The sequence below is a fragment of the Silurus aristotelis genome, assembly GCF_946808225.1.
Source record: "Silurus aristotelis genome assembly, chromosome: 10".
NCBI lineage: Eukaryota > Metazoa > Chordata > Actinopteri > Siluriformes > Siluridae > Silurus > Silurus aristotelis.
The window spans coordinates 16063294-16076162 of record NC_139583.1 but is presented as its reverse complement, the minus strand read 5'-3'; the positions used below and the strand labels follow the sequence as shown (position 1 = coordinate 16076162).

Sequence of the window (12869 nt, the reverse complement as noted above, 5' to 3'; positions counted from 1 at the left end):
GCTCTTCCGGGGGGACACCGAGGCGTTCCCAGGCCTGCCGGGAGACATAGTCTTTTCAGCGTGTCCTAGGTCTTCCCCGGTGTCTCCTCCCAGTGGGACGCGCCCGGAACACCTTCCCAGGAAGGCGTCCAGGAGGCATCCGGAACAGATGCCCGAGCCACCTCAGCTGACCCCTCTCGATGTGGAGGAGCAGCGGCTCTACTCTGAGCTCCTCCCGAGTGACCGAGCTTCTCACCCTATCTCTAAGGGATCGCCTTTTTATGGAGTTTTATGTTGAAATAATGACATTTATTAATAAAAATATAATTATTAATTATAAGTAATTAAAATGTTAATACAGTAGTTAGTACAGTAAAGAACTGTATACATAAAATAGCATTTTTGGGGTGGCGTCCATTTATCACGGTTTTCTGTTTCTGTTTTGAAACGTAACCACCGTGATAAATGGGGGATTACTGTACTTTAACAAGTAACAGCAACAACACACTCAGAACACTGCTGCTAGCCTCAAGAACAGCCCACCAAAGCCCTCTTATTATTCAACAGGATCCTAATTGTTACATGATTGGATATAGACATTTTATGTTGTTACAAGTACTCCCACACAGGAGTTCTGGTTTTCCATTCTTTTAGTCTGCACTTGTTCTGGACTGGTAAAACATGGGTTCAATATGAGAGATCATACATGATTTGTAGTGATGCAGTATCTGAAGCATGACAATTAGACATTCTTTTATGTTGCTGCTGTTTTTTTTTTTTTTACCTTCCTCACTACTGTTTGTGTAACCTGCTACTGCTGTAACACAATTTCCGTCAGGGGATCAATAAAGTGTCTAAATCTACGTTAAAAAAAGTCTTCTTTTTTCTAAGACTTCAGCCAATCTGATTGTCAGTATACACATATATATCCAAAATGAGCAAGGACAGCCTAATTTATTATTTCAAAGGCAGTCAAATAGAAGGCAGTTGGCACATCTGGGTTAGGGTTAGGGTTAGGGTTAGGGTTTAGGGTTAGACCTGGAAGATAATGCTTGTTTAAGGACCAAGTCTTGCATCAAGGAAAAACAGCAGAGATTTCCTCAAAAGCTTATCTAGGTTATTCTGAATACAGGAGTAAAATGTTAATGAGTGAATGTTATAACACTGGACTCTTTAATAGTGATGTGTAAATTTGTGTATAGCATGTAAACTTGTCAGACTGACATATTTATTTGCTTTTTTGTATATGACCTGCTAACTTGCTTAAAAGGTTATCTCCAGAAATACTAGGTTTTGTGTATTTCACTTCTCTTGTTCACACACTGTTTTTTTAGCACTGAAAAAATAAAGTCCACAGCTGGATCATGTGTCAGAATAGAGGAAAAAGATGTAACACATCAGGCCAGCTCCTTGAACTGTGTTGACATTTATGGGCCAAAGGGCCCATGCACATTTGTGAAGGTCATAGGAATTTTAACACTTATCAATGGTTACCTGCTTAACGGGCAGATAAGGTAATGATTAAACTCCAGCTCAATAGGATTACAGACCATGGGTGCAAAAATGCATGCAGAGTGAGCATTTATAGTGCTAATAAAATTGAAACCAATCCAGGGCAGAAGGCTTTGACCTATGATGTGTGAAAGCAACAGTTTCTTAGGTGTTGCTATTGTGCTTACACTTCAAACACACATACACCTACACATACTTGAAGAGAGAGTGTAGTAACCAATACCTGTCAACAGCTATCACTCTACCTATTAAGGTACTGTATAGTAAGTAGGTTGTTGACTGCTAGGGAAGATAAGGAAGGAAAGAGAGTAAAACTTTTAAGTTCACAAGGTCATTTCCAGCCTAGGGATAAAATAAACTAAGCTGAATTGCTCAAGCTGCAACCCATCCCCCTGACTGCATGCAAGTGCCTACTCTCCTGTTTGTGTGTGTGTGTGTGTGTGTGTGTGTGTGTGTGTGTGTGTGTGTGTGTGTGTGTGTGTGTGTGTGTGTGTGTGTGTGTAGGTTTCCAATTCACAGTGTTGAATTAACATGCTTTAAATACACATACACTATAAAAGCAGAGAGATTCGGTCTATGATGGACAAAAATGCATTCATTGTTGTTGACTGATTGTCTTTCTTTTAGTTCAATCAATTGTCTCCCACTGTATCAAATAGTCAAAGATTCCTAGATTCACAAGCTATTTTTTTTTTTACTCAGGTCATTAGGGATACAGATTAGCAAAAACTGAAATTCAAACCATTCTGTGTGGTGACATGATCCAGACAAACATTTGCATCTTTTCTTCTTAACAATATTTTTTTTGCTTAGCAACGGAATGTGAGGGGTTTCATGGTAGTGGCTATAGACTCTAGTGAAATTAAAATAAGTGCCAATTTTTAAATCTGCAAGAAAATCTCTTGCACATTTTGCAGGTCTTTTTTTTTGGCCCACATATTATAAGAGGTATTTAATTTATCAGAGAGTCGACTCACGCACTGAGCAATTCGAATGATAATCATCCAAAATTATATTGACACAAAAAAGAATATTAATATGGAATGTGTAATTTAGAGGTTGTAGTCAACATATTCTTTTAAAATACAGTCCTATGTGGAAGTATTAGAACGACAGAGACAATTTTTTGTTTATTTTAGTTTTGACAGAAGTTAAATTTTAAAACCAGATCTATTAGACCAGATATTCTTAATCTAAATGAAACAAAACAAAACAAAACACAGTTTATATACCATGACATCTCCAGATTTGAAGCTTCTTTAAATGTTTACCTTTAGTCTCCTCTTCATGTCCAGTTGGATTAACTTCTGATGAATGATTTGAACATTCTGAACCCTGAATTCCTTTGTTATATTTGCAGTGTACAAGATAATCATTAGGAAGAATCAGTCTGCTGATACCATCATGAATTATATACGCAATAAGGATTATTTAGCTCGTTTTACAAGCAGCCATGTAATAAACCACACAATTCTTGACAATTGAGCTCATATGTTTTGGACCATGAATAGATACTTCCTCCATGGCAGAATTATTTGGCTAGATCTGGTATTTCTTTGCAAATTACAACATGGGTTTCTGAATCTTATTGAGTAATTAGTTATTTTAATCTTATGTAATATACTTTTTATCTTGTGGTGTCGTTCTCAAAGTCTTGATGGATAGTGAATTACAATAATTTTATTCCTGCTCTGTGGAGACTATTGGTGATGACACTGACTGTGTTCTAGTACTGCACTAGTGCTTACTTCATCAGAACATTCTAAATTGTTGTATAGGCTATGGCCAAGGATTAAGCAACTACCTCTTTTCTTTATCATACCAGTTATTATTTGACTAAGATAAGATATAAGGTGTCCATTAAGAAGATGAAATGGTTCACTTGGCTCTTTTTACCAACCTCTTTGTTACTGGGAGGCATCCATGCTACTCTCTCAATCATTGGCAAGTTGACAACATTAAAGGTTTTAAATGACCAAGATGGGTATTTTAATCAATTAAGAGCTCGGCTCAATAGTCGGAAACCAGAATAAAGTCAATAAGCTTTATTTGCTTTAGTACACAAGACAGTAGCTTCAGCAGAAGCACAAGCCAGAAAACAGGTAGACTCCGTAGCATAGGAAGTCCACGAATGATCTCTAGTGCAAACTGTAGATCGGACGGTGAGCGAGTGGGAAAGGGGGCCATAAAAAGGCGAGTGTAGATTGGAGACAGGTGTAGGTGATTAGTAGGAAGGTGAGGCTGAGCGAGTGTGCTGAGTGCAGGAGGGAGGCGTGCCTGGTGGTTCCCTGACAAACGTAAGTAAATGCACTTAAGTAGTTTTTGGTGTATCTGTACTTTACTCAAGTATTTCCATTTGGGAAGACTTTTACTTCCCTACATTTCAAAGTCAAATATCTTTTTCATATATAACTTTTTACTCAACTTCATTTATAAATGGATAAAATCTTAACTGGTCAAGCACACAGCAAGCCACCAATCAAAATAGAACCCATACTCTCTTTTAAACTTGTATTAATTGCCACTTAGCAGTAGCGGATTTAGGCAGAAGCGACATGGGCATCTTCCTGGGGGGCAGCATGAAAAAAAAAAAAAGGAAAAATGTTTTTTGTTTTGTTTTTTACCGCTCATTTGCACGGTCGCGTCAATTATTATATCAATGAACCTGGTCTGGACTCGGAATGTGCACACACTGCAGGGAGACATACTTTTACACTCAGAAAAGAGGGGTGGGGGTATCAGTAAGGAGAGCTGAATCCAAATTAAAATTATGAATGGCGATAAAAGGTCTAAACCCTCGGGAGCCGATTTAAGAAAAAAGAGGAAAGAAGTAGGGGGAAAAGTGCAAAAGATAAAGGTGTGTATGAAGCTCTATAACTCTTCTCGTTGTGATAACTAATGCATTTAATGAAATAGGCTAAAAATCTGTATATCACTTAGGTTATGCTGTGTTGCCTGCTATGCTTTTGTGCATAGAGCAACAATATTTCTTTTAGTTTGCATAACATTGCAATTTATAATATGTTATCATAATGTGTGTAGCTTGCAACAAAACAATTAAAGCCCAACTAGTATAGTTATATTTAAGTAAACCTGCGCTTATTGATTTGGTTACCTTTAATTGAGGTGATGTCATAAAGGTTTTCTGTGATTGTACTGAATTGAAAAGACATATATTATAAGGTTATAGATATTGTATGTATCTTATGGCTACAAATAGCCAAGGAGTTGTATGGTTCTTGGTTCTGAGCGTTTGATAAATTGTGCACAATGACGTGTATTTAATCGTCCTATAGATACATTTAGGGTGATTATTTATACATGAAATAAAGCTCTCAGAAATGTATCCAAATTTGTGGACTGCTCTGAGAATATGTCTAACTCATACAGTGACATTAGCTGAAGCAAAAAGGAGTGTTTCAAAGCTGAAACTAATCAATGGGGGGTGACGTAATCCACCCAGGCATCATTCAAGCTAGAACCGCCATTGCCACTTGTTGGTATTTATTTAGCATAAACATACAGGTCAGTGTCAGTTCAACAGCAAGCAGAACATTTTGAGAGGAATAAATCATGGAAGAAACTCCTCTCTGACGCTAACTTGCCACAACAACTGTTGCCTTATTTGCATGATTTTTCTAAGTTGGTAAAAAGTAGGTTTTGAGCTAATAATCATTTATTAGATATTCAACAGTGTTTAAATTATTACTATAATTATATTATAGTAATTAAGTTGAGTTGATTAAGCAGAGAGTCAAAATGACAATAAGACATTATAGCTATAATAAAACATAGTACTTGGATACTTAGTACATTTGAAGGCAAATACTTTTGTTCTTTTACTCAAGTAAAAGTTTAAAGGGAGCACTTTTACTAGAGTAATATTTTACCTACTGTATCTCTACTTTTACTCAAGTACATGCTTTGTGTACTTGAGTAATATGGTCATGGGAAGGCAAATACACTGTGAAATGTCAATCAGATAACTTTACTGCTAGTATGTCAGGGAGCATTAGTGAGCAACACACACAAGAATTTAAGATTTTAAAAAGAAAACATGAAGTATTGGAAACAAGTTGCAGATGCCATTTAAGAATAACAGTATAGAGAAAATGTATGCTTATATTAACTTACTGCTTATTTGTGAAGAATATAGAGAGCACTGTAACACTGCAGTACATTCAAATTGAGTTTATCAACAGGACATGTCATCAAAAGAAAAGAAAAAAAAAAAAAGAACATAAACACCACTTTGTTGTTGACACCAGGTATTGTGGAGGGCCTTTTTATCAGTTGACAGATTTTACGTTCTATGTTATATTGTGTGTTCTATAGTAAAACAGTTAAATTGAAGCTATATTAGGGCAATGTGACTTCACTGTTCTCTACTTCATTATAAAGTTCTTAGATCTGGACATATATAATTTGTGGTAAATCAGCACAACAGCATTGCACACCTACATGCATAGCCCTTTATTTTATTTTATGCCGTTTTTCTTCTGTGCCTAAATGTATTCCTGAGTGGTGAAATTGTGTGGCATTGCCATTCCTACCCAGCCTTTCTACAGCCCACTCTTCTGCACTCTGTGGTTGATAACAAATGGGCCTTTTCTTTTGCGAATTGAGGCTAAATGATAGTTTCACTTAGAAAGCAAAATGACTGTCCATCTTCATAACAGTGCTCTCCATCAGAACAATGAATTCAATCTCATCTGACTGTCTCTGATTAAACACAGGCAAAGGATATCTCCTTACAGCTCCCCTCCAATCAAGACTTCACAAAATATTCCTTGCACCTGTGACTGGCTGTTTCTGCTTCAGAAATACAACACCCTGCATATCTGGACTGGAGAGCCAATAACTTCTAAGCACCATATTTCCAAATGACAAACTTCCTATTTGATTAGGCAATGCATTTATTTTTTGAGAGTTTAATGTTAAAGCCCATAGCTCACAAAGTGCAAAGACTATGACCAGTTAGCTCATTAGTTCGTTTTTAACTTGTTTGCTTCCTGAAAAGAAAAAAAAAAAAAAAACACTATTAAAAAAAAAAAAAACAGCTTTAAATATTTAGAATTTGTATAGGTTGCATTGGAGGCTGTTTCATGCTTTGATGCTTTTCAGCTTTTATGGAGATAGAATTTCTATATATAAGCACAATGTAGTTCACTAGTTTTCTAATGTATTTTAATAAACACTGGATTTCTTAAGGCATGAACCCATCAAGTTCTGAAAGACAAATTTGTGGCATTAAGGAGCTTTTAATATCTCTTAAATATAGAGTCAATGTTCAAAAAGTTAATATAACAAAGCTGAATGTGATCTAAAGGCATTATATAACATAATTACAATACAAACAATACAAATGACTTAAATAATCATGACATATTTTGACGCATAAAATATGAGGCACGTAAATCTTCTTCTTCTTCTTTCGGCTGCTCCCATTAGGGGTCGCCACAGCGGATCATCTGTCTCCCCAATATGAGGCACGTACTTAATTATATGTGATAAGTGAGTTTATGTAAATCTAATATTATATAATTTGTTGATTATATATTAAGTTTATATATAAACTTAAATGGCAATTAATTACATGTGCTCCATATTATATGCCTCAGAAATGTATGATTACTTAAAAGTTATTTGTATTGCTTATATTGTAATTGTTACATAATTATATATATATATATATATATATATATATATATATATATATATATATATATATATATATATATATATATACAGTGAGGAAAATAAGTATTTGAACACCCTGCTATTTTGCAAGTTTTCCCACTTAGAAATCATGGAGGGGTCTGAAATTGTCATTGTAGGTGCATGTCCACTGTGAGAGACATAATCTAAAAAAAAAAATCCAGCAATAACAATGTATGATTTTTTAACTATTTATTTGTATGATACAGCTGCAAATAAGTATTTGAACACCTGAGAAAGTCAATGTTAATATTTGGTACAGGAGCCTTTGTTTGCAATTACAGAGGTCAAATGTTTCCTGTAGTTTTTCACCAGGTTTGCACACACTGCAGGAGGGATTTTGGCCCACTCCTCCACACAGATCTTCTCCAGATCAGTCAGGTTTCTGGCCTGTCACTGAGAAACACGGAGTTTGAGCTTCCTCCAAAGATTCTCTATTGGGTTTAGGTCTGGAGACTGGCTAGGCCACGCCAGAACCTTGATATGCTTCTTACAGAGCCACTCCTTGGTTATCCTGGCTGTGTGCTTCAGGTCATTGTCATGTTGGAAGACCCAGCCTCGACCCATCTTCAATGCTAACTGAGGGAAGGAGGTTGTTCCCCAAAATCTCGCAATACATGGCCCCGGTCATCCTCTCCTTAATACAGTGCAGTTGCCCTGTCCCATGTGCAGAAAAACACCCCCAAAGCATGATGCTACCACCCCCATGCTTCACAGTAGGGATGGTGTTCTTGGGATGGTACTCATCATTCTTCTTCCTCCAAACACGTTTAGTGGAATTATGACCCAAAAGTTCTATTTTGGTCTCATCTGACCACATGACTTTCTCCCATGACTCCTCTGGATCATCCAAATGGTCATTGGCAAACTTAAGACGTGCCTTGACATGTGCTGGTTTAAGCAGGGGAACCTTCCGTGCCATGCATGATTTCAAACCATGACGTCTTAGTGTATTACCAACTGTAACCTTGGAAACGGTGGTCCCAGCTCTTTTCAGGTCATTGACCAGCTCCTCCCGTGTAGTTCTGGGCTGATTTCTCACCTTCCTTAGGATCATTGAGACCCCACGAGGTGAGATCTTGCATGGAGCCCCAGTCTGAGGGAGATTGACAGTCATGTTTAGCTTCTTCCATTTTCTAATGATTGCTCCAACAGTGGACCTTTTTTCACCAAGCTGCTTGGCAATTTCCCCGTAGCCCTTTCCAGCCTTGTGGAGGTGTACAATTTTGTCTCTAGTGTCTTTGGACAGCTCTTTGGTCTTGGCCATGTTAGTAGTTGGATTCTTACTGATTGTATGGGGTGGACAGGTGTCTTTATGCAGCTAACGACCTCAAACAGGTGCATCTAATTTAGGATAATAAATGTAGTGGAGGTGGACATTTTAAAGGCAGACCAACAGGTCTTTGAGGGTCAGAATTCTAGCTGATAGACAGGTGTTCAAATACTTATTTGCAGCTGTATCATACAAATAAATAGTTTAAAAATCATATATTGTGATTTCTGGATTTTTTTTTTTAGATTATGTCTCTCACAGTGGACATGCACCTACGATGACAATTTCAGACCCCTCCATAATTTTTAAGTGGGAGAACTTGCAAAATAGCAGGGTGTTCAAATACTTATTTTCCTCACTGTATATATATATATATAATTTTTTTTTTTTTTTTTTTTTTTTTTTTGCCTTTAGAAATATGTAGATAAAACATTTTTCATTTCCTCTTTTGTTTCTATGCATATTTTGTCACAACCAACCCACCTCACATAAAATAATAACATTTATTTATGTCAAACAGTGCAACCAAAAATAAACATCAATAGCACTGGTAGATAGTAGTTTAGTTTAGATAGTTTTCTAGTTAGTCCTGTCTTGGTTTAGTGTTAGGTTACAGTCTTCGAGGAAGTGTATCTTACACCATTAGTAATGCAGGCATTGTGCACCTAGAAAATATTCCTAAATAAAAATAAAGCTCTTTGAATATGTTAGCAATAGGAAAACTAACATGTGTCAACAAAGTTCCACACAAAGTTGTAGGGGAGCCCCTGTGCTTATATCTTTAGAAAGACACTTGTGAAGCATAAAATATTGCACATATACAAATTCACATATGCCTATTAACACATTATTACCTTATCTTAAACCTAAATAATGTAAAAAAAAAAAATTTTTTATGTATATATCTTTATTAAAAGTAAATTGCTATATTTCTGATGAATAAAAGCCTTTTTGTGTTTAAAGCATGTTTATATATGAACGTTTAAAATAATTAATGAATATTGGGCTTGGTTGTTTTGTCTGTTTGTTACAGTCTGCTTACCAGTGTACCAGTCTTGTGAAAAAAATTATAAGTGATAGAGGAAGACTTACGCATAATATAATAGTGTGTGTGTGAGTGTGTGAGTGTGTGTGTGTGTGTGTGTGTGTGTGTGTGTGTGTGTGTGTGTGTGTGTGTGTGTGTGTGTGTGTGTGTGTGTGTGTGTGTGTGTGTGTGGGTGTGTGTGTGTTTGTGTGAGATGTGTTGTGCTGTACTGTCAACCATTTGAACAATGATTAAAATTAATATATTACAAAGGCACACTAATAGAGCTGACATGTGTAGACCTTAGTGCAAGGTAATACATACCTCATCTTTGAACCTAATTCGATCATTCCGTTCTAATGGGCTGTGAGCTACTGGGACAGCTTTGAATTTGTGTTCTTAATATGCCATGCAGATTAAGGTCATCTTGGATTGTAGGACTTGTTTTTTTTTTTTTTTTTTTAATATACAAATCCTAACCCAAGGCCATATCTCTAGTGTTGATGATGGTATTGTTGACTTTGTAACAGTGGCATCTTGACCTCAGCAATATTTCAGACTTAAAAGTATTTAAATTTTATATGTTATTATATCTTAAATTAATTAGCTTAATTTGAAGTGTTACCTTTGCATGAAACAAATCAATTGCTAAATAAGGGTATTAAAAATTTATTAAAAGTTTTATTAAAAAAAATTAATATAAAAATAGTTATAATTAGTATTAAAGTAATTTTAATAGTTGTTCTTGAAATGTTAATTTATATAAAATTAGTTTAAAGAATAAAAACAAAATTACATGTGCATTTATTTGGGACACAGCAAACAGTGGGATCACTACATAGCTTATGGTTTTAAAGAGAAGTGTTTGGTGCACAAGATGTGATGAGTAATGTACGAATAAGTGTTGTGTAATGTTCCACTAAGCTCAAGCTTGATCACATATGGAAAAACACTGCATATTGTTTTTCATTAAAACTATCTATAAAGAAAACTATGCTAGTCATGTTCCCATGAAATGATTAATAACATAAACACACAATCAGTCTGTTATGTTTTCAGTAACCAAATGTGACCTTGGTAATCACAGCTATGGCAAAGTGTGACCAGAGAACATAATGTAATCACAGCCTGATCTGCACAAAACCCTTTCTCTATAAAAGCGTCAGGTATATAGTGATTCCAATGCTTGCTGTGTCCCATGTGAATACACGTGCAATGTTGTTTTTATAATTATTAAATAATGTCAACACCAATGGCATTTTGGTAAATAAGTGCAATGCATTTTTCTTACAGGTTTCTGAATTTGTTTTCTATAATGTTTGCTATAGTTAGGTTGGGTGTGTGGCAAGTATACAGTAAAATTTGTACAGCAAAAAACTAATGTCTGTCTTTCTCTTTTTTCCTCTTAGTTCTTCTTCCTAATATATTAACAAAACAGAAAATGGTGATGGACCAATTGCGAATTATCTTTAAGACCCTCCAGTGTATGCAATCAAGTCAGGAGACAGAGATAGGCCTGGATCGAAATGTATTACCACTCAAAGATCTCAGTACTCTTCAGGACATGGAGGACAATTTGCGGAGTACTCCTGACCTCCATAAGCAATTGGTATGTGGGCATTTCATTTTATAACATTCAAACCTATTTGGCTAGCTTTTATTTTCCAAATAAGCCTTTTTTTCTCTTCAGCTTTAAGGTATATTTAAACCAAAAATCCTTAGTGTATTCCTCCTTTCAGATGAATACAATTGGAGTTATGTTTGAAAATTTCCTGTATCTTTAAGCTTTATATAGTAATTGTGATGAGTAGTCAACATAGAGTTTGGTTGGTTAAAGCCAAAAAAAGTGCATCCATCCATCATAAAAGCAATTCACATGGCTCTATGGTGTTAATAAAGGCCTTCTGAAGAAAAACAAAAAAATTTTAAGAAAAAATATCCATATTTACAACTTTAAATAATAAATTATTTCAGGTAAACACACTGGCTCTTAAAGGTGGGACGGACATTTGGGAGTGTTTTTGGAGAATCATGCATGGACTGTTTACAAACTCCTTGGCGAGGAAAGTTAACATGAGAGGAGTGAATGGAAAGACTGGCTTTCTACGCCTACAGATACGAGATGTTGTGATTGGTAAGTTGCCATTTATGCCCAATATATACTGTCATTCATACTTTTAATAAACACGCGAAGGAAGAAACAATAATTAAAACAGGAAGACAGGTACACAGGAAAAGACAACACAGCAGTTTATCCAGAGGTCCTAGGTGCAGTTTGTCTTGTAATATTGTATTTTATCCAATATCCACGTTACCTGTTGATGCAAAAGTTAATTACACGCCATGTGTGCTTGTGTTTTTCAGCAGCTGTGAGGCGTAACCGTCTTACATCTGAGGCAACAGAAAAAGAAATCGATTCCACAGTTAAAAGATGGCTATATCTGGCCCCAGACAGAGATGGTGGCCGAAAAGAGAGAATGAAGAACAAGGTGCGCGAAGACAGTCTGACTGGTTAACAGACTTCAGGAATGGATGTTCAAAAGCTCTGTCCAGAGCTTGTTCGTTGACAGAATCATTAATGTTTCGGAGTTATTTGAAGCGTACTACTTGTTACTGACTATAAAAGTGGCGGCTCAAGTGTTATGTAAAGTAAAACTTGTTGATGAATAGAAACACAGATGTTCATGTGTTATAGGTTGAGTAAATCTTGTTATTAACCAGGACGTTCAATTGTTATGCAAAGTGTGAAACTTGTTAATGACAAACATGGATGTTCAAGCGTTATATGTCAGGTTTTAATGTTAAATATAATTAAATATTTGTTCAAAATACTGTCGTTGTTGTGACTATTCATTTGGAAATGGTGTGTATCAAGTGGCCTGGTTATGGTTTTGTTAAGGCTGACATGTGGAACCTATCTGTTCCAGTGTATAGGACCACAATAGGGCCAGCTATGGTCATACAGGTGGGTGAGCTATAGCTCTGTCATGGCCCTTTTATGGCTCATATTTTGGCTGCCAGGTTTAGTTAACCTATGGATTATGCTCAGGTGTGGCTACGTTTTGGGCTTTCTGCTGTTGATATGGTTTACTTATGGTTGTATTTTGGGTCCAATGTCATATTTTGACCTGGCCCAATTCAGGACCAGTTATGAGTATTTAACTTGGCTGAGACTTGGGCCAGCTATGGCCCATGTTTGGCCCTTGTCTGGAATCCAGACCTGGTCCACACTAGGACGGTAATTCATTGCGGTATGTGGGCCAAGCAAAAGCTGGTTGTGTGGGCCGGAGCTGGGCCAGAGAAAGATTGTTATGTGGGTAGAAGCCCAGAGTTTTGAGATCTCAGAGAGCATGGCGGATTGTA

At 36.3% G+C, this 12869-nt stretch overlaps 1 long non-coding RNA gene across 1 annotated transcript; it reads left to right on the top strand.

Annotated features, from left to right (window-relative positions):
• Positions 1-10433: 10433 nt before the first annotated feature.
• Positions 10434-12403, top strand: LOC310732716. The gene is made up of 3 exons (XR_014535538.1): positions 10434-11115; positions 11481-11640; positions 11871-12403. It is a non-coding gene; the product is annotated as an uncharacterized lncRNA (long non-coding RNA).
• The last annotated feature ends 466 nt before the right edge of the window (positions 12404-12869 follow it).